This window comes from Phyllobates terribilis, unplaced genomic scaffold (genome assembly GCF_046119375.1).
Source record: "Phyllobates terribilis strain yellow unplaced genomic scaffold, ASM4611937v1 Scaffold_4__5_contigs__length_816908805, whole genome shotgun sequence".
NCBI classification, from domain to species: Eukaryota; Metazoa; Chordata; class Amphibia; order Anura; family Dendrobatidae; genus Phyllobates; species Phyllobates terribilis.
In genome coordinates this window covers 546,339,690-546,360,398 of record NW_027362764.1, presented here as the reverse complement: position 1 = coordinate 546,360,398, position 20,709 = coordinate 546,339,690, and the positions used below count along the sequence as shown (strand labels likewise).

The 20,709-nt window shown below is 42.6% G+C and overlaps 1 protein-coding gene across 1 annotated transcript in view; it reads right to left on the bottom strand.

Moving 5' to 3' along the window:
- The window catches only part of TMX3 (thioredoxin related transmembrane protein 3), a 110,856-nt gene that overhangs the window by 35,914 nt on the left and 54,233 nt on the right, over positions 1-20,709 (bottom strand). The gene's annotated exons all lie outside the window — the stretch shown is intronic.

The following is a 20,709-nucleotide window of genomic DNA, read 5'->3' as shown; positions in this document are numbered from 1 at the left end:
CATGAGATGTGAACGGAGAATAGAAACTATGATAATATCACACTTCTCAAAGCAGGGGAAATTGTCTAAGGCCAGTGGTTTTAGGAATAGGTCAATAAATGTTCACATGTACAGAATTCTTGTTTGTATCTACTATTGTATCTCAGTCACTTGGGTGAAGAGGGAGTTTTTGGTGGCTTTTCTAAGATTCCCTGGCTGATGTGTACACAAGGTAGCCTTAACTACAATGTGATTAGACACATGAATCACAGCAGGTGATGTTTCTTTGCAGGTACGGTAAGTTTCACTTTCTGAAATGACCCACCTACAAAAAGGATTTGAAAAAAATTAGTCATGACAGATAGATTTTTCCAGTAGCCAAGGAACAGCTGCGAGATGTGTTCCAGGGCCCTGAAATCTGCATTTGGGATCTCTATGATCATGCTGGCTGTAATTATGTAAGTACACAAGGATTTTTTTTTTAAGACTGTAGATATTATGTAAATGGTTTTCCATTAGACTTGAAGACTTTTAAAACAATTAAACAAAAATGTATTACATTAGGCAGCAACGTATACATTACAATACAGAATAGCATCTGCTATCAGTTTGAATAATCTCTTGAGTTTATCTAAACCAAAAATGATCTGCCCCCATATACCAATGAGTTCTTAATTAAAAGGACCACGACCCCCAAAAATTAGCAAACATCAAATATATTATAAAGGCAAACAAAAAAGGGGGACCCAATCTTTGTTGTACACATCAGCTAAAGTGGTGGTTATAAAGGAGACGTACGTGTACCCCAAGGGTCGGAACAGAAAAAGTGAGAAGTCAGCTCTGATTGGTGGCACAGTAATTGGTATTATCTTCTACACAGTTATTATAGCATCGACAAACTTTCTGCAGTTTCTTTTTGATACATGGCAGACTGATTTATCCAAGGGGGTATGTAATATTTCAGAAAGATGGAGACGTTCATGGCAGTGACAGGCACCTTAACTTTGTTCTTAAAAGCTGATTGAGAACTAGAAATACTAGTAGACTAGTGGGACAGGCAGATCCTCTCTCACTAGAAACAATTTGTGTGATGTCTCGATATAATCCCAGGGACCCATAACAGCCTGAAATGGAGAGAGACTGAAGAAGCCGAGGCCAGTAGCTTATGTGGTTCATCAGATTTAGGCTATACAGGGTTGGAATAAGCATCTTAGAGTAGCACCTTAAGAGCCTAGAAGGGTGTAAATACCACAGGGTATCCATGCCAATAAGCATCAATGAGGCCAAGTGTCAGAACTTCATGATTCAATGTAGGTTGTTACAGTTTTGGAGCCATTTTGTCCAACTCTATTTTTCAACATCAGCTCACGCATTTACTTTTGTCTATATGGACATGCAGGTCATAGAAAGTTGAAAAAAAAACGATACCAAGATATCTTCAATGAAATGTCTTAGGGTATGTGCACATGATGCAGAAATGCTCAGGATTTTTTCCTGAGCGTTTCTGCATCTCTCTGGCAGGAAAAAACGCATGCGGATTGTACATGCGGTTTCCTGCCAGGGACATGCGGAAATGAAGCGGTCTTCACTTTCATTTCCGCATGCGGGTTGACAAGCGCTTCCCAAGCGATTTTAGCATCACTTGGAAAGTGCTTGTCAACTTCACACTATATAAATCCATGCAACCGGCATGGATTTATATAGTGTGTGAATGTCAAAAAATAAAAAATAAATATATACTTTACCCTCTGATGGCCCCCGGTGTCCGGCTTCGCTCAGTCTCGGCTGCCGGCAGTGAAGACTTTAGGACCTTCCGACGTCAGCGTCACGTGACCTGTCACATGACTCTGACGTCAGCGAAGGTCCTTCTTCATTCAACCGCGAAGTGCGGGGAATCAAGCAGGAGCGCTGCGCGGGCCGTCAGAAGGTGAGAATATATATATTTTTTATTTTATTCTTTTTTTTTTAATGGTACCTGGGTCTGGATGAGAGTCCTCTCATCCACACCCGGGTACCATCCGCACATTAGACAGCATGAAAAGCGCATCAACATATACAGTGATGCGGATTCCATGCGGTCTAATGCAAGTCAATGGCGGCAAAAGAGCAGCGTTTCCGCAAAATTAATTGACATGCTGCGGATTTTTGACCGCAGCGTTTACGCTGCGGAAAAATCCGCATCATGGGCACAGCACATGCGGATTTCAATTGGGGAACATTGCTGCCCTTCTACCATGCGTTTTTCATGCGTTTCCGCAACTGCAAAAACGCCGCGGAAACGCATGAAAAACGCATCGTGTGAACTCAGACTTATTCCAGAAAAATTCATGTTCTTCTTAACATGTAAATGATCTCTTAAGATCTATGGGGGACACAGGAGGGAGAATCTGCCTCCAGAGGTAATTTTTAAATAAAAGAAGGAGTAAGTGTGGGACATGTAATGGCTGACACTTTACTCTCATAAACACAGCTCTGCAGTGAGATCGGAATACAATACAGCAGAATGGAACTTTGTTCCATTACAAGCACATTTGCAGCAGCAGTTTTCATCTTATACTGCTTCAGCTTTCATCTCACAGGCAGCCAGTTTGGGGGGCTGAACAGTACAGCAGAGCTTATAGCACTGTGAGAAGAAAACTGCAAATTTGTTTGTAATGAAACAAAGTTCAACTCTGCTGCCTGTGTTAGCTGTAATCCAGAAAAGCATTGCTGCAGAGCTGACAGAACAACTGCTGCAACAAATTAATTTGTTTTTGTTTGTATTGAGACAAAGTTTAGCTCTGCTGTACTGTGTTAGTTATAATCACACACCGCTCTGTGAGATCAGGAGATCAAAGTGTCAGTCATTAAATGTCTTACACAGGTAATGCCCCCTTTCACTTAAAATTCGCTCAAGAGGCAGAATCTCCGGGAGATCTGTGTTCGGCCCATAGATCTTACCAGCACATTTACATTTAATACTTGGATTCTTTTGCATAAGACATCAGATCGCAGATAAGATATAATTTTATTCAAATTTCTATGACCTATAGACGGCTTAGGATGGTTATTTTTACTGACAGATTCTCTTTAAGCTCCAAGTTTCTCCTTGGGGTTACCGCCTGGCATTCCAATATACTCAATTCATTTCTTTTTTTTTTTTTTTTTTTTTTTTTTTTAACTATTCAGCTGTCAATTTGCTGGTGTACTTCAGACTGCAATCTGCCTACATAAAAGTAAAAAACAAAACTTCAGGTCAGGTTGGCAGCTTAACAGAGAATCACAGCGGTCTCAAAAATATTCCAGAATAAAGTACAGTTTCTCCATGATCGAATTGCATGTGAAGCTCAGCTATTACTAGATCGATACAATTGGAAAATCTCATTATAAAAAGTTTCCATGTAGCCCAAGCTTAAAACAGTAGATATAATTATTAGCCTTTGCAGATCCACAAACTCAGCTAGGAAGTAAAGAAATGGCAGAATGGTGGACAGATTTAGGTGGAGGCAAAGCCCACAATGAGAGTTTAATCACTTTTGCAGCACAATTTCCCTGGAATTGTGCATTATTTTGTATAATTTTTGGCTTAACTACATCATGTGGTAGAAAATTCTAAAGTGACAACATGTAAATAAGAATTACTTCCTATAAAGAGGATGAAATGGTCTTTCCGCTATGAGGTACTTTTGTATCCTACCTCATACAGTGTTTTGAGATAACAAGCTATGTGGTATATGTTCATTAGCATTAATGTGCAAATGTAAAAACTAGCACCAGTGCTCCAATGTAAAATAGTAAATGTAAAACTGGTGACACTACACACCCCAAACAAGCAGCGGGTGTGTCACGGATTTACCGCAACAGAGAGGGGCCAGAAGACTGTGGTGTCTTATTTCACGTACTCCTGCACTGATTAGAAGCACTTCACCATCATATTAAACAGTGCAGGTTTCTGCAAGCAGTGCAGGGGTTAATCTGTTCAGCTGAGTACTCCTGGAGCTTTCTTGCTTTGATAGTCTCAGCTTTTCAGTGTTGGCCACACCCCTCTGCTATATATACTCACCTCTAGCAATCAAGGATTACCAGTGTTCGTTTCATACTGCCTGGTTCTGGAGTTGGAGGTGTTGGTTGTTTGAGCAGGCGTTTGAAATGTTACCCAGAGGACTGTTGCTTGTTGATTCGTCTGTGTGCATATCCTCATCCTTTCCTATTTGGTTTCTCCTTCCTATACTTCCCGGTGTTCCACTCTGTTGTTTGTGAGTGCATAGTTGTATGATTGGTATGTTCATATACCCCTGTACGTCTTCCCTTGTTAGTCTGGTTTGTGTATTCTTATACACTACAACTCCCACTTCCTGGGTGGTGGAGGGGACAGATAAGGGCTTATTTAGGAGCTCAGTAAGGCACGTGGCCCCTGAGTCTTCACCATCAGAAGCAATCCAGGCAGAAGGGATAGCTAGGGCGCCCTAGCTTTTAGAATAGGGAAGGAGCCCCTAGCCCTAGAATATCCTGCAACAGTGCCGTGAGAAGGTGGCAGAAGTGTATCCGTGTACTCAAATATAAATAACTGCCGATAAAACATAACCAAACACTGACCACAATGTAGATCAACTGCGCTCCTGTATAGTAGAATTCAATATCTTCCCATTGTGTCACAGATTTTACCACAGTAGTGCTAATAATGCATTGCAAATCTAGCAGGGCAAAATCAATGCAAACAAATAGCAATGTATATACCACAAGTAAATATGCAGTGATAACTAACCTAACATGGAGTATGTGATCCGTAGTGGCAGAGGAGAATAATGATCTGTTGGTGGTGATGAAGTCACCAGGAGGTGATAGATTGCAGAGTAAAAGTAATCCGAAGGTTTAAAACGCATCCCAAAAGTTCAATCAGATAGAGCTTGGTGTGGAAAGCAACCTGTTGGTGGCGTCCCACTTTTTCAAAACTTGCATTGATTCAGTGACTGACTGAGGCAGCACAAGTTTTGTACAGGACCAAAAAGGCACTGACCGAGGAGCTCTCCAAGCGAAGCCCTATTGGATTGAACTCCAGGATAAACCTTCGGATTACTATTCCCCCTGAATCCATCTTCCCCAGATCACATTCTCCATGGTAGGCTACTTATCCCCACATATTTATGGGTGTGATATACATTGTCATTTGATATCACTGAATCATACTCGCTAGGTTTGCAATGCACTATTAGCACTACTGTGATGATCCCTACTGGCACACTGTATGATTACTGGATACTAAATTATACTCAACATGAGCTTAGGTGATCCCCATAGTGTTAGCTATGCTTTATTGGTAGTTGGAAATATTTTTATTCACTAGTGTCTGTTTATTTTTAGGCTATCATTCTACTGGTGGTGCCTTGAAGTTCTGCATGTTCAAGTTATAACCAACCTGGACAAGAAATTCCTCAAACTACAGATCTATTGCAGGAATACGGACATAATAGATACTTTGAAAACTCATCAATTTACTCTACCAAAGAACATACAACAGGGGGAGACAAGCATATGGAATAATCTCACACCTGAATTCATCATCTTGGTGCAAGAAGTTTTACCATTTGATTCCCCAGAGGTTAAAGAAATGATCAATGAATTGCTTTCACAATTGGAAAAAGAAAAGGAACTTTTGTCCCATTTCCCTGCTATGAAAAATGAATCATTTTATATCTACCCATATAAAAAATGTTGTTCAATCTGCAAATTTATATCTTATACCTTACTAGACAGTTTTGCAGTATGAGTTTTCATTCAAAAGAGAAACATCTCAATTGGACTGAAATAATGACCTTGGGAAGTTTACAAAAAGTGCGAAGTATAAAAACATGATGTTAAAAAGGTCTAAGACCCCACATAAGTAGTGTATTTTTGTGTTAAGTCACTTTCACATGCAAGTAATTATAGTGATATGTTTGATTAAAAGGACTACAAAATGCATTTTTGGAAAAAAATATGAAAAAAAAAATTAAAAAATGCATAGACAAATCGCCTTGCGCTAAGATCCTTATTTATGCTTTTTGAACGCTATCAATCCAATTGCAAGCCATCAGACTTCCCTCTAATTTTGGACCCTTGGACTTATAGAGTTGCATCTTTCTGGATGTTATTGGTGGTGCTACTCTAGGCTTCTGAACAAAATCGGCAACAATTAATATAATTATTCATGGAGAAGGGACTTTTAAACCAAAGCCAGATGTAGTGGAAAAAGTAATGCAGAATTCGTGGCTTGCTATGACTTTTCTAATCTCCAAACATAAGCTTGTAGCTAAAGCGTCTAGATCATATACAGTCATAAGAGATGGGTGGGATTAACTGCTCACCTATCCCTACCCCAGGGTGTGTTTTTTGTTTATAAAATGGAGACCAAGTGTCTCATTCAGAGGCTGTGGATGGAGGAGTGGAGACCTCCAGCGTGTTTGTGCTAAAGGACACTGACTGTGAGCGGGCGAACCCGCAGTACTGTATGGACTGTTTATTTTCGGTTTGTTACTCTGTGTCGGACAAGGCTGTATTTTGTTTTACTTCTGAAGTGCAGAATAATGCAGTGATAATTAACCTGCCTTGGACATTTTAAAGAAACCGCTTCTTGTGGATACCTCAAAAACAGCCAAGTGAGTAAAACCCTACAATACATATGTGTATGTACGTACATATGTGTATTATATACACACACACATATCTCTCTATCTATATAGAACGCTGCAAGCGTACCTGTCTGAAGCCTCTAAAGACTGCGCATGCACGAAGCAAAGTCTGGCTCCACACAGAAGAACGCATTGAACCGTTACAGTTAAGAGGAGTGTATGGCGACGGAGATCGCGGTATGCGTAGACACTGAACACATACCGTGATCTCCGGCGCCATACTTACCTGACCAGGAGGAGCGTTGCCGCGGCGCCTCTTTTCTCGCCGGAGACCGGGGCAGGAGTGAAGGCGTCGGAGTCGGCGCATGCACATAGCACTATCCGGCGCCATTTTACTTAAGACACATTTGTAGTGTGTCTTCAGCAAAATGGCGCCGGACAGCGCGGTATGGGCACGTGCATACTCCGGCGCCACACTCCTCCCCCAGCCTCCAGCAGAACAGGACACCGCAGCGCTGGGTGAGGGGTGCCACGCATAGCAGGATTGGGGGGGGGTGAGGGGTGCCACGCATAGCAGGATTGGGGGGGGTGAGGGGTGCCACGCATAGCAGGATTGGGGGGGGGTGATGAGGGGTGCCACGCATAGCAGGATTGGGGGGGGGGGTGAGGGGTGCCACGCATAGCAGGATTGGGGGGGGGGGTGAGGGGTGCCACACATACCAGGATTTGGGGGTGAGGGGGTGCCATGCATACCAGGATGATGGATGGGGAACCATGCATACCAGGATGAGGGGTACCATGCATACCAGAATAGGAATATGTGTTGCCATGCATACCAGGATTGGGGGATGAGGAGTGCCATGCATACCAGGATAGGGATGAGGGGGGCATACATACCAGGATTGGGGATGAGGGAGCGATGCATACCAGGATGAGGGATTAGGTGCCATGCATATCAGGATTGGGGGATGAGGAGGCCATACATACCACGAATGGAGTATGAGGGGTACCATACATACCAGAATAGGGATGCGGGGTACCATGCATACCAAGATGAGGGATGGGGTGCCATGCATACCAGGATGAGGCGTGCCATGCATACCAGGATTGGGGATGAGGGATACCATGCATACCAGGATTGGAGATGAGGAAGCTATGCATACCAGGATGAGGGATTGGGTACCATACATACCAAGATTTTGGGATGAGGGGTGCCATGCATACCAGGATTGAGGGTGAGGGGAGCCATGCATACCAGGATTTGGGGTGAGGGGTACCATGCATACCAAGATAGGGATGAGGGCAGCACATAACAGCATGGGAGACTGATACCAATAAAAATGCTCGCCACCCGGGCGTAGAACGGGCTCATTAGCGAGTATCTATCTCTCTCTCTATATCTCACTCTATAATAAATCTAGATAGATAGATAGATAGATAGAAAGATATATCTACATCTATATATATATTTATTTATATATAGAGAGAGGGAAATAGATAGATTGATGCTTGGGTGTTGTTTTTACTTCTTAGTTATATTTCTATTTTGGAGTAAAAATGACTTATCTAAGCCCTATGTCCTAGATATACCGGCTCAGGTGAAAAAAAAAAAAAAAGGGTTGATGTTAATTGCAGTGACACCATTGTAAAAACTGCACCCCTCAAGGTGCTCAACACCACATTCAAGAAGTTTATTAACCCTTCAGGTGCTTCACAGGAACTGAATCAACATGGAAGGAAAAAATTAACATTTAACTTTTCTTCACAAAAATGTTACTTTAGACCCAAATTGTTTTGTTTTATTTTCACAAGGGTAACAGGAGAAAAATCAACCCCAAAATTTGTTGTACAATTTTTCCTGAGCACGCAAATACCCCATATGTGGGGGAAAACTACTGTTTGGCTTGGAAGGGAAGGAGCGCCATTTGACTTTTGGAAAGTAAAACTGGCTGGAATCGAAAGCGGACGCCATGTCACGTTTGGAGAGCCCCTGATGTGCCTAAACAGTGGAAACCACCCCCCCACAAGTGACCCCAATTTAGAAACTAGGGCCCTCAAGGAATCTATCTATCTGTGTGGTGAGCAGCTTGAACCCCAAGATGCTTCACAGAAGTTTAGAACGTTGAGTTGTGAAAAAAGAAAAACAAAAACACATTTTTCCAACAAATGTTCTTTTAGCTCCAATTTTTTTTTTATTTTCACATGGGTGAGAGGAGAAATTGCACCATACAATTTGTTATGCAATTTCTCCTGAGTACACAGACACCCAATATGTGGTCGAAAACTACTTTTGAGACACAGTGCAAATCTCAGAAGGGAAGAAGCGCCATATTGGAGTTCAGTTTTTGCGGGAATGGTTTGAGGGTGCCATGTCACATTGGCAGATCCCCTGAGGTGCAAGATCAGCAGAATTTATCTAGGGGTGCAGTGAGAATGTTGACACCACATGTGCCTCACAGAAATTTATACCATTGGGTAGTGAAGAAAGAATAATTACATTTTTACTGCTAAAATGTTGTTTTAGCCCCAAACGTTTAATTTTTATAAGGGCTAATAGGAAAAAATAGACCTCTCAGTTTGTTCTGCAAATTGTGCATTACCCTACATGTAATTAGGAACTACTCGAGGTACAGACAAAATTCAGAAGGGAAGGAGCGCCATAATTTAGTGCAGATTTTACTGTTATGGTTTGTGGGTGCCATGACACATTGGTAGAGTCCCTGAGGTAGCAGAACACCCCCATAAGTGACCCCATTTTACAAACTACACCTCTCAGTGAATTCATAACGGGTGTATCACAGAATTTATTTTTGGGCAGCGTAGAAAAAAATGATTACATTTTTACCACAAAAATTTTGTTTTAGCCCCAAATTTTACATTGTCACACGGGAAAATGGGTAAAAAAAGGCACCAAAATGTGTTACACAATTTCAGAATGTAGAATTACCCCATATGTGGCTGTACAATACTGCTTAGATTTCATACGCTGAGACTTGGGAGGGACGGAGCACTATTTGCCTCCTGGAGTACAGATTTTCCAAGAATAATTTGAAGACTCCATATACAGTACCCCTAAGTGAGAATACCCCACTCAAGTGACCCCATTTTGTAAATTTTGGGAATTTGTCTGCAGGTGTGGTGATGATTTTGACTCCATGGGTGTTTTCCAGAAACAAGCAGCAGTGGATGTTGCTCAGTAAAAATTGTAAATCTGCTGTTGTAGTGCGCAGTACGTTGTAGTGACCAGTAAGTTATGCCCAGGCACATAGGATATGCACACGTAATGTCAAAAATAACCATGCAATTTTATTAGTACAAAAATGGACACAAATAGGAACAATAAAATCACTTAAAAACATATGACCATACAAAAAAACATATCCATGTGTACGCATTGCTTGTCCAGCTAATTAAGCAATTATAATGGTCAATGATGTAACAGTAAATGATATTAACATCAAGATAAGTTGAAAACAAGCAAATGCTATATAACCCCTCACCATGGAAAAGACTGTACTTGGAAAATAATACAGTTTGAGTGTTCAATGCCAATTTGGAAAGTGATAAGGGGGACTGACAGTCCAACATTCTTTCAGACTGTCTCTCATAGCAGATGAGCATTTCTCGGCTGAGGCCCTGCTATGTGCAGCACAAGCGATCGGACGATCGCAGCTTCTAGTCTCCCATGGAGACTGTTGAAGCAAGTAAACAGTAAAAAAAAAGGTTTTTAAAAAAATATAAAACAGTTCAAATCACCCCACTTTGGCCCCATACTAAATAAAACAATTTAAAAAAAATCAAAATTACACATATTTGGTATCGCTGCGTTCAGAAATGGCCGATCTATCAATATATAAAAATAATTAATCCGATCAGTAAACGCAGAACGAGAAAAAAAGAAATCAAAACTAGAGAGCTACGATTTTTTTGGTTGCCGCAATATTGCAATAAAATGCAATAACAAGCGATCAAAATATTGTATCTATCCCAAAATTGATGACTAAAAACGTTAAAACGTCAACTCGGCGCACAAAAAATAAGACCTCACCCAGCCTCAGATCCCGAAAAATGGAGACGCTACAGGTCCAGGAACATGGCGCCATCCAAACTTTTAATTTTTTTTTTTTTCACCACTTAAATAAAAAAAAAAAAACTATACATATTTGGTATCGGCGTACTCGTAATAACCTGGAGAATTATAATGGCAGGTCAGTTTTAGCATTTAGTGAATATGGTAAATTAAAAAAACAAAAAAATTGTGGAATTGCACTTTTTTTTGCAATTTCACCACACTTGGATTTTTTTCACGTTTTCCAGTACATTATATTGTAAAATCACTGGTGTTGTTCATAAGTACAACTTGACCCGCTAAAAACAAGCCCTCACATGGCCATATTGTTGGAAAAATAAAAAAAGTTATGGCTCTGGGAAGAAGGGGAGCAAAACACAAAAGTGCAAAAACGGAAAATGGCCCGGGGGTGAAGGGATTAACCACAACCTTAGATGTATCAATACGTCCAGGTTAGGAAGTACTTCCCAATCTAGGACTTACGGGTAAGTCCTGGAGATTTTGCGTGTACAAGAGCTGTGCGCCACTGGGTGTTGAGCTGATATGACAGCTCACACACAGCACTCACTGCTAGGAGCGCTGCCCAAACCACTTCTAGCAGTTTAAACCCCTAAGTGATGCAATCCATATTGATTGCAGCATTTAGAAGTCAGGGAGAGAGAGCGGGCTGCCTCTCCCAGTCCCATCGTTGCCCCCATGACATCATCGAGAAGGGCCAATCGTTGCTATAGCGACCATATGTCGTCATCACGACGTCTGGGCCACCAAGGCTAGCAAGCTTGCTTAGATCATGTGCAGTGCATGGTCTTAGAAGTTTGTGTCAGTGGAGAACTTACAGTTTATAAAGCATTGCAATGCTTGTGTACTGCAATGCTTTATAAAGCAATCAGACTGCAGAAAGTCCCATAGAGGGACGAAGTAAAATAAAAAAAGGAAAAAAAATAAAAATATTTAAAAAAAAAATAAAATAAAATCACAAAATAAAATAAAAAATAAAAATATATTGTACTCATAAATAAGTATTTTTATGGAAAAAAAAAAAAAAGTACACATATTTGGAATCGCAGTGTCCAGAATCACCCAGCTTTGCCCCTAGCTCCTCCCTTCTCCTCCCTCCTATCTTAGCAGCAGCTGCCATCTCCTATCTCAGTTATGAGAGAGTCTGTCTTCACTGAATACAGATTTTACCTCAGAATTTAGATTTTTAATAAAGAATGATAAGTCCTGGAAGAGACAGTAGCAAATGTCTCTAATAAACTTTGCAATATATCTTATCATTTTCATGTCTACGACGGTTACTCCAAGTACTTTTTTCACTCCAAAAATAACAGTTTTCCAGTAGGTTTTTCGTTGACTATTTAAATGGTTACTGTTATTTAAAAAAAAAAAAATTTTTTTTATGAATTAAAGGGGTTGTCCAGCACTTTTCTACTGATGGCCTATCCTTAGGATCAGTAGTTAATATCAGATCAAGGGGGTGTGACCCGGCACAATTGCAAATCAGCTTCTCTTGGTGCTGGAAGTAGCCAAATATGCTCCACTGCAGAGCAGAAAAGCAGAGCTACACCAACTGTATAGTGGCCGCAGTGGCACACTGCAGATGCACCCGTACTTATTTGGCCAGTAAACAGTTGATGGAGCTGTGCTATTTGTCTCCACAACCAAGCCTCTGGTACAGCTGATTAGCAGAGGTGTTAGTTGTCGCACCTCCACTGATCTGATCTTGATGATCTATCCTAAGGATAAGACATGAATATATAAGTACCATCCCATCCCATTAACCCCTTTACAACCCAAGGTGGTTTGCACGTTAATGACCGGGCCAATTTTTACAATTCTGAAATTTTAAAATTTCTTCGATATCACTTGCGTTTATTTGTGAAAAAAACGGAAATTTGGCGAAAATTTTGAAAATTTTGCAATTTTCAAAATTTGAATTTTTATGCCCTTAAATCAGAGAGAGATGTCACACAAAAGAGTTAATAAATAACATTTCCCACATGTCTACTTTACATCAGCACAATTTTGGAACCCAAATTTATTTTTTTTTTTTTTTATTAGGGAGCTATAAGGGTTAAAAGATGACCAGTGATTTCTCATTTTTACAACAAAATTTACAAAACCATTTTTGTAGGGACCACATCACATTTGAAGTCACTTTGAGGGGTCATTATTACAGAAAATACCCAAAAGTGACACCATTCTAAAAACTGCACCCCTCAAGATGCTCAAAACCACATTCAAGAACTTTATTAACTCTTCAGGTGCTTCACAGGAATTTTTGGAATGTGGAAGAAAAAAATTAACGATTAACTTTTTTCACAAAAATGTTATTTTAAACCCAATTTTTTTTTTATTTTCGCAGGGGTAATAGGAAAAAATGGACCCCAAAATTTGTTGTGCAATTGCCCCATAGCACACAGATACCCCATATGTGGGGAAAAAACACTGTTTGGGCGCACGGCAGGGTTCGGAAGGGAAGGAGCGCCATTTGACTTTTTGATTGTAAAATTTGCTTGAATAATTAGCGGACGCCATGTTGCGCTTGGAGAGCCCCTGATGTGCCTAAACAGTAGAAAACCCCCACAAGTGATACCATTTTGGAAACTAGACCCCTCAGGGAACTTCTCTAGATGTGTGGAGAACACCCTGTACCCCCAAGTCCTTTACAGAAGTTTATAAACATGGAGCCATGAAAATAAAAAAAAAATCAAACTTTTTCCACAAAAATGATGTTTTAGCCCCAATTTTTTTATTTTCACAAGGGTAAAAGGAGTAAATGGACCCCAAAAACTTTTGTGCAATGTCTCCTGAGTACGCCAATAGCCCATATGAGGGGAAAATACAGTGTTTGGGCGCACGGCAGGGTTCAGGAGTGAAGGAGCACTGTGTGTTTTTGAACGCAAAATTGGCTGGAATCGAGAGCGGACGCCATGTCGCGTTTGGAGAGCCCCTGATGTGCCTAAATATTGGAAACCCCCACAAGTGACCCCATTTTGGAAACTACACCCCTCAAATATTTTATTAAGGGATATAGTGAACATTTTGAACCCAGAGGTACGACAAAGAATTTGATAACATTAGGTCATCATATTGAATAAGTTGTCATTAGTCTTGAGCGCAAGTGCTCGATACTTGAGTTTGCATCGGGTACTCAAGTATGCACCATATATCGCGGGTGCTCGAGTGACATGGTCAAGTCCCCACCCATATGTTTCATGGTTATTAGACACTCAAAAAAACCACATGCGGGGGATCGATCGTGTATGGCAGGCAATCCCTGCGAGGATTTTTTGGCCGCGAAGCATATGGGGCGGAGACTCGAGCACCCGCGATACTCAGTGCATACCCAAGTACCCGATGCAAACTCAAGTAGCGAGCACTTGCGCTCAATACTAGTCGCCATAACGTCTTTTTTTTTTTTTTTTTTTTTTTTTACTTTTGAGAAAAATCCCAACCCTAACCCTAGCACAACCCTAATCCGACAGTTTAATTTTTACGCCGTTCCTCATGCGGTATAAGTGATTAGACGTCTTTATTCTTCGGGTCGGTGCGATTACAGCGATACCAGAATCATATCGGGTTTTTATGATTGACAGCTGTCACACACTAAAAGACGCATTTTTTGTAAAATCTAGTTTTTGCGTCGCCATATTTTGAGAGCTATAATTTTTCCATATTTTGGCCGACAGAGTCATGTCATGGCTTGTTTTTTGCGGGATGAGTTGACATTTTTATTGGTGCCATTTTCAGTCATGTGACATTTTTTGATCGCTTTCTATTTCGATTTTTGGGAGGCAGAATAAACAAAACAATTCAGGAATTTTTTTTTTAAATTTTTTTATGCTGTTACGCGTGTGATAAAATTGATAAGGTAGCTTTATTCTTCGGGTCAGTACGTTTACAGCAGTACCACATTTATATAATTTTTCCTGTGTTTTGGCGCTTTTACACAATAAAAGCTATTTTATAGAAAAAAAATTTTTTTTTGCATCGCTTTATTCTGAGAGCTATAACCTTTTTATTTTTTGGCTGATGGAGCTGTATGGCAGCTTGTTTTTTGCGGGACAACATGACGTTTTCAGCGGTACCATTTTTATTTATATTAGTCTTTTTGATCGCGCGTTATTCCATTTTTTGTTTGGCGAATGGTGATAAAGCATTGTTTTTTGCTCGTTTTTTATTTATTTTTTTTACTGTGCTCACTGAAGGGACTAACTAGTGGGACAGTTTTATAGGTCAGTTCGCTCCAGATGCAGCGATACCAAATATGTGTACTTTTATTATTTTGTTTTTTTTCATAATATTTATTGATGGGTACATTATATTTTTATTTTTGATGGATTATTATTTTTTTTATATATATTTTTACAATTTTTTTTTTTTTTCACTTTCGGATACTTTTTTTTACTTTTATACTTTGTCCCACTATGGGACTTTCACTTTTTTTATTCTGATCGCCTGCATAGCACAGGAATGGAGCACCATACCTGTGCTATGCAGGCTGTCAGCGCTGCACAGGGAGAAGATCGTTTGGTCATGCACTGCACATGACCAAACTATTTTACTGCTGTCTAGTGACTCGGATGTGGTCATGACGACATCGGGTCGTCATGGCAACATCCGGGAAGCCGCGGCAGACAGCGCTGGAGGCCGGAAGAGGAGGTGAGTATTGCGATCACCTCCCCTTGCCACTGCAATGCTGCGATCGACTTCGATCGCAGCATTGCGGGGGTTAATGTGCCGGGAGCGGTGCGGGACCACTCCCTGCCCATAGTACCGGGTGTCAGCTGTGACAATCGGCTGACACCCGGCGGCGTTCGCACCCGCACAGCCTGTGTTCGGGCGCGATCGCAATGACGTACTATTCCGTACCTGGCTCTTAAAGCCCAGGGCGCAGGTACGGAATAGTACATCATGGGCTTTAAGGGGTTAATAATACAAGGGAATGTGAAAATTTGTAAAACATCAGAAACACCAAGGTTACTTATCGGTAGCCGGTTTTTCCTGAACTCATGACTGCACACCTTGAGAGAGGGATCCGCCCCATCAAGGACAGGAAACCGCCTGAAATAAAAGGGTGGTGCCTCTCCCTCACTTCAGTTGATTACAGAGCATTGAGAGGACATCCCGAAAAGGTTAGACACATAACCTACACCTACAATATTTATATAATTTTATATATATAATTATAATATATCTCACCTAAAAAGTGCACACCGGGGTGTGAGAAACAGAAAACAGGGGGGGGGGGGGGGGGAACTACGGGTGCTGTCATGGGTTCAGGAAAAACCAGCTACCGGTAAGTAGCCTTGGTGTTATCCCCACACCCATGACCGCACACCTTGAGAGAATTTTGGAGAATTATGAGCACCCTAGGGAGGGACCACCGCCTGATCAGCTCTACATATCTGATCGATTGAGACGTCTGCCCTCTCCGCCCAGGAAGCTTCTACGGCTCGGGTGGAATGAGCCTTCACATTGTCCGGGGCCGGAACTCCTGTGGATGTATAGGCTAGATAAATGGCTTCCCTAAGCCACCTGGAAATGGTACCCTTGGACACCCCGTGACCTTTCCTACTCCCAGGAACAAGGAATGGTCCTTCGTCAATTCACTAGTCATGTTACTGTACTGTAGCATGGATCTCCTAACGTCTAGGTTATGAAACCTAACTTCCCCGGGGTTTTTCGGATTGCTGCAAAACGAGTGTAATACAATCTCCTGGTTACAGTGGAATCTAGACACCACTTTGGGAAGATATGCTGGATCTGGACGCAAGGTGACCATCATCATGAATTTGCGTGTACGGAGGATCGACCGAAAGGGCCTGCAGGTCACCCACCCTACGGGCTGATGTTAAGGCCACTAAAGAGGATGGTTTTAAAGGTGAGGATCTTTGGAGAGATGTCCTGTAGGGGTTCGAACAGGTCACTGGTAAGTGCGTTCAAGACCAGATTCAGGTCCCAGGAAGGAACTTTAAGGGACCGAACCGGTCTGGCTCTGGCACAGGACTTAGTAAATCTAGAGAAGCACCTGTTCCCTGCCAAGTTACAATTATAGAGCACCCCCAAGGCAGACACTTGAACTTTAAAGAGTCCCTGTGGCTAGACCCAGGTCACGCCCCTTTTGCAGAAACGCCAGGATTTCCTTGACTGGAGGCTTGTCTGATAACGCGGTATCTATAAAATCTAGGAACTTTCCCCAGACTCAGCTATAAGTTTTAGTTGTTATTGGTTTCCTACTACCCAGTAGGGTAGAGATTAAACCTAGTGAAAACCCCTTGTTACTTAGTAGTGACCTCTCAAATTCCACGCCGCAAGATGGAATCCTCTGGCTTGGGCATGGAATACCGGTCCCTGAATGAGAAAGTCCGGCCTCCATGGTAGAACCCAGGGATCTGAAACGGACATTAGCTGAAGCAGGGAGAACCAGGGGCTCTTTGGCTAAAAAGGGGCTATAAGAATTATCCTCACCCCATCCTTCCGGAAGCATTACCAACGTGGGAAAGACATAGGCCTTCCTGAACTTCCAAGGAATCGGCAGGGCATCTACAACTTGGAGATTTTCTGCTGGGTTCAAGGAACAGAATCTGTCTACCTTCCTGTTTGCTCTTGTGGCAAACAGATCTATGTCTGGTTGCCCCCATAACTGGACAATCTGTCGGAAGACCAACGTGTTTAGGCTCCACTTCCCCTGTCTTAGGGTGTGGCGGCTGAGAAAATCTGCCCTTGCGTTTTCCACCCCACTTATGTGTAGGGCACTGAGGGATGGGAGAGGTTGCTCTGCCAGATGTAGAATTCTGTCTGCCACAGTCATCAGGGAGCGTGACCTTGTTCCCCCCTGGTGATTTACATAGGCTACTGTGTCCGGTTGTCGGACCTGACCGGGACATGGTGACCCTGAATGTGAGGAAGGAAGCCTATCAGGGATTTCTCCACTGCCCAAAGTTCTTTTAAGTTTGAGGATGCCCCCATCTCGTGGTATGCCCAGTGACCCTGTACTGAGAGCTCTGCTGGATGACCCCCCCATTCGGAGCCGCTTGCATTGGTTGTAATCACCCGGTCTACTGGTCTGGACCACTGTATGCATGGGATAAGATTTTCCCTGTTTGTCCACCATGAAAGGGAATCTACAGCTTCTAGGGAAAGAGAAAACTTCCTTTCTAAATGCACGTTGAAGGATCTCTGCGCTGACAGGACCTCCCACTGAAGTCGTCTCATATGCCCTTGAGCCCATCTGACTGCTGGGAGACAGGCCGTCATAGAGCCCAGGAAGGACATTGCTTCTCTTAGGGACATCACTGTAGACTGTATGGTTTTCGAGACTAAACTGATTACTTTGCGGACCTTGTCTTCTGGGAGGAAGCAGGCTTGGATACGAGAATCCCAGATTAGACCCAGGAAGATATGAGTCCTTGAAAGGGTTAATTTTGATTTTTGGGTATTGATCAACCATCCTAGCTGTTGCAACACCGCCGTGACTTCTAGATGTTGACTGGAGCAGTGGACTTCTGATTTCCCTATTACCAAAAAGTCGTCTAAGTAGGGAACGATCACTACGTTTTTGATCCGTAGAAAGGCTGTTACTTCTGCTATTAATTTCGTGAATACTCTCAGGGCTATGGAGAGGCCGAAGAGGAGGGCAGTAAACTGAAAATGCCTCAGCTACTCCTGAATGAACAGGGCTACTCTCAGATATTTCTGGTAGTCTGGATGAATTGGGACATGATAATAGACATCCTTCAAGTCTATTACTGCCATAAAGCAATTGTGGTGCAAGAGCTTCACTGCCGAGCTCACTGACTCCCATCTTGAAAGTCTGGTTCTCTATCAACCGGTTTAGACTCTTGAGGTTGATGATGGTCCTTAAGGACCAATTTGTTTTATCATGAACAGAGGGGAATAGAATCCCTTCCCCCTTTGTGGTATCAGAACTTCGAGAAGGACCCGTTTCTTTACTAGCTCTAATATTTCTGACTCCAGAGCTATCTGTTCTTCCTGGACCTTCCTCTTGGGGGTAATCAAAGGTCCAGCAAGGAATCTGACTGAACCGCATCTTTAGGTCACCACTCACAATATTCAGAATCCAGGGGTTTGATGTAACGGCTTCCCAAGCTGGAATAAAGTGGGAAAGTCTTCGCCCTACCTCCGGCCTGGCGTCATTGGAAAGATTTTTTAGTATTGGAGGATGCTCCTCCAAACATATAGCCTGACTCCTTCTTTGATTTGGACTCCCATCTTCTCATGTTTCCTGGAGGGCGACCCCGATTAAATTTCCTTCTCCGAAAACTAAATCATTTTGAGTCCCCCGACAATCCTGGGAAACCTTTGTTCCTATCGCCAGCTTTCTCTAAAAGGTCATCCAGCTTCTGGCCAAACAGGAGTCTGCCGTCACAAGGGAGGGAACATAACTTATGTTTGGATTGTAGGTCACCCGGGCAACCCTTGCGCCACAAAGCCCGTCTGGCAGCATTTTAATTAAATTTGCTGATCTAGCCGAGAGTCTAACTGAGTCCGCTGAAGAGTCTGCCAGGAAGGCCGACGCTGCCTGCATTAGTAGCAGATTAGAAAGGATTATATCCCTAGGGATCTTTTTTATCCCTAAGCTGGTCTTCTAATTGTTCGAGCCACACCATGAGAGATCTTGCAACACAGGTGCCTACTACAGCAGGCTTCCGGCCTCCTGCTTCAGCCTCCCAAGTGTGATGTAGAAAGGAGTTAGCCTTTTTATCAAGGGCATCTTTTAGGATGGGGAGGGGGGGAGTTAGCTGCTGCTCATGACTGTACTGGTCAGCCATGGTTATCCAGACTTGTGCGCTGGAGCGTGAGCAGCGCTCCCAGGATACCCCCCCCCCCTTAAAATAGGGCCATCCAGAACCTCCTCCGGTTCAAGGCCCCCCCCCCTCCCAGGCCGAAGCTCAAAAAAAAAAAACAAAAAAAAACAAAAAAAAAAAACTGCCTGGGAGCGCTTTACAGGGCGCCGCCATCTTGGATCGGGCACGGCCCCGACGTCACTCGGCACACCTCTCCCAGCGTGCCCCACACCGTGACGTCAGGCGCATCACAGCCGGAAGTTGCCGCTCCGGAATGCGGCCAACTGAGGCGGCAGGGGGAGGGCGGCGCAGCGGTCTGCGGGAAGCCGGAGCTTGCCTCACCGCGTGCGCCCGCTCGGACACAGGCCCCAAGGGAGCTGCGGACGGCGCTTCTGGAAGCTGAAACTCTGTGCACAGGCCAGCGCCCGTTCTTCCACACGGGAACAGACCCAGGTAAGGTTTGCATCTTCTTTCCAGACAGGTTCCCATCAAGGACAGGAAACCAACTGAATCGAGGAAGAGGTACCGCCCTTTTATTTCAGACGGTTTCGGGTCCTTGATGGGGCGGATCCCTCTCTCAAGGTGTGCTGTCATGGGTGAGGGGAAAAAAAATCTGCTTTTTTCAACACTTAAGAGTCATTGCTTCTCCTTACTCTATTGTTTTAAATGGATTATTCACTCTGAATAAAAGCTCAAATCTGTCTGGTCAATAAAAATTGGATTTCCAACTCACTGAGGCATCAAATCATCACAGTCCACTAAAATCTAAAGAAAGGGATAAACAGAATGGGAGAGAAAGGCAGATAGATCACGCAGTAGTAGCTTTCTGGTAAATGTTTTATCGCACCCCAAGAGCTGGAATCAGAGCTACACTGCACACGTCAAGTTTCTGCTACTTCTGAACCAGTGCAACATTGAGACGGGTGTGTAAGAATCTCTTGTCAGCGTTTACTATATATCAGACACTTCATAGCACCAAGTCTCCTCCCAAAGGTTCAGTGACAACTATAGAATAGAGCTAGACCATGCAGAAAGGAAAGCTGGGAAAAATGCAGGATATAAGTCATATAATGGCCACAAGCTGTGTAATTCACACAAAACACCTTATTTATTATTAAAAGTCACATGAAAGTTAAAACAAATTTATTCAAAATGTGAATGTAATATTGTATATAAAGTAACAGTTAGGAACCGTTGCTATACCTTTTTTGGGAGGAGAAAACATTTCTTCTTCATACATAAAATATATAAACCTCTTTTT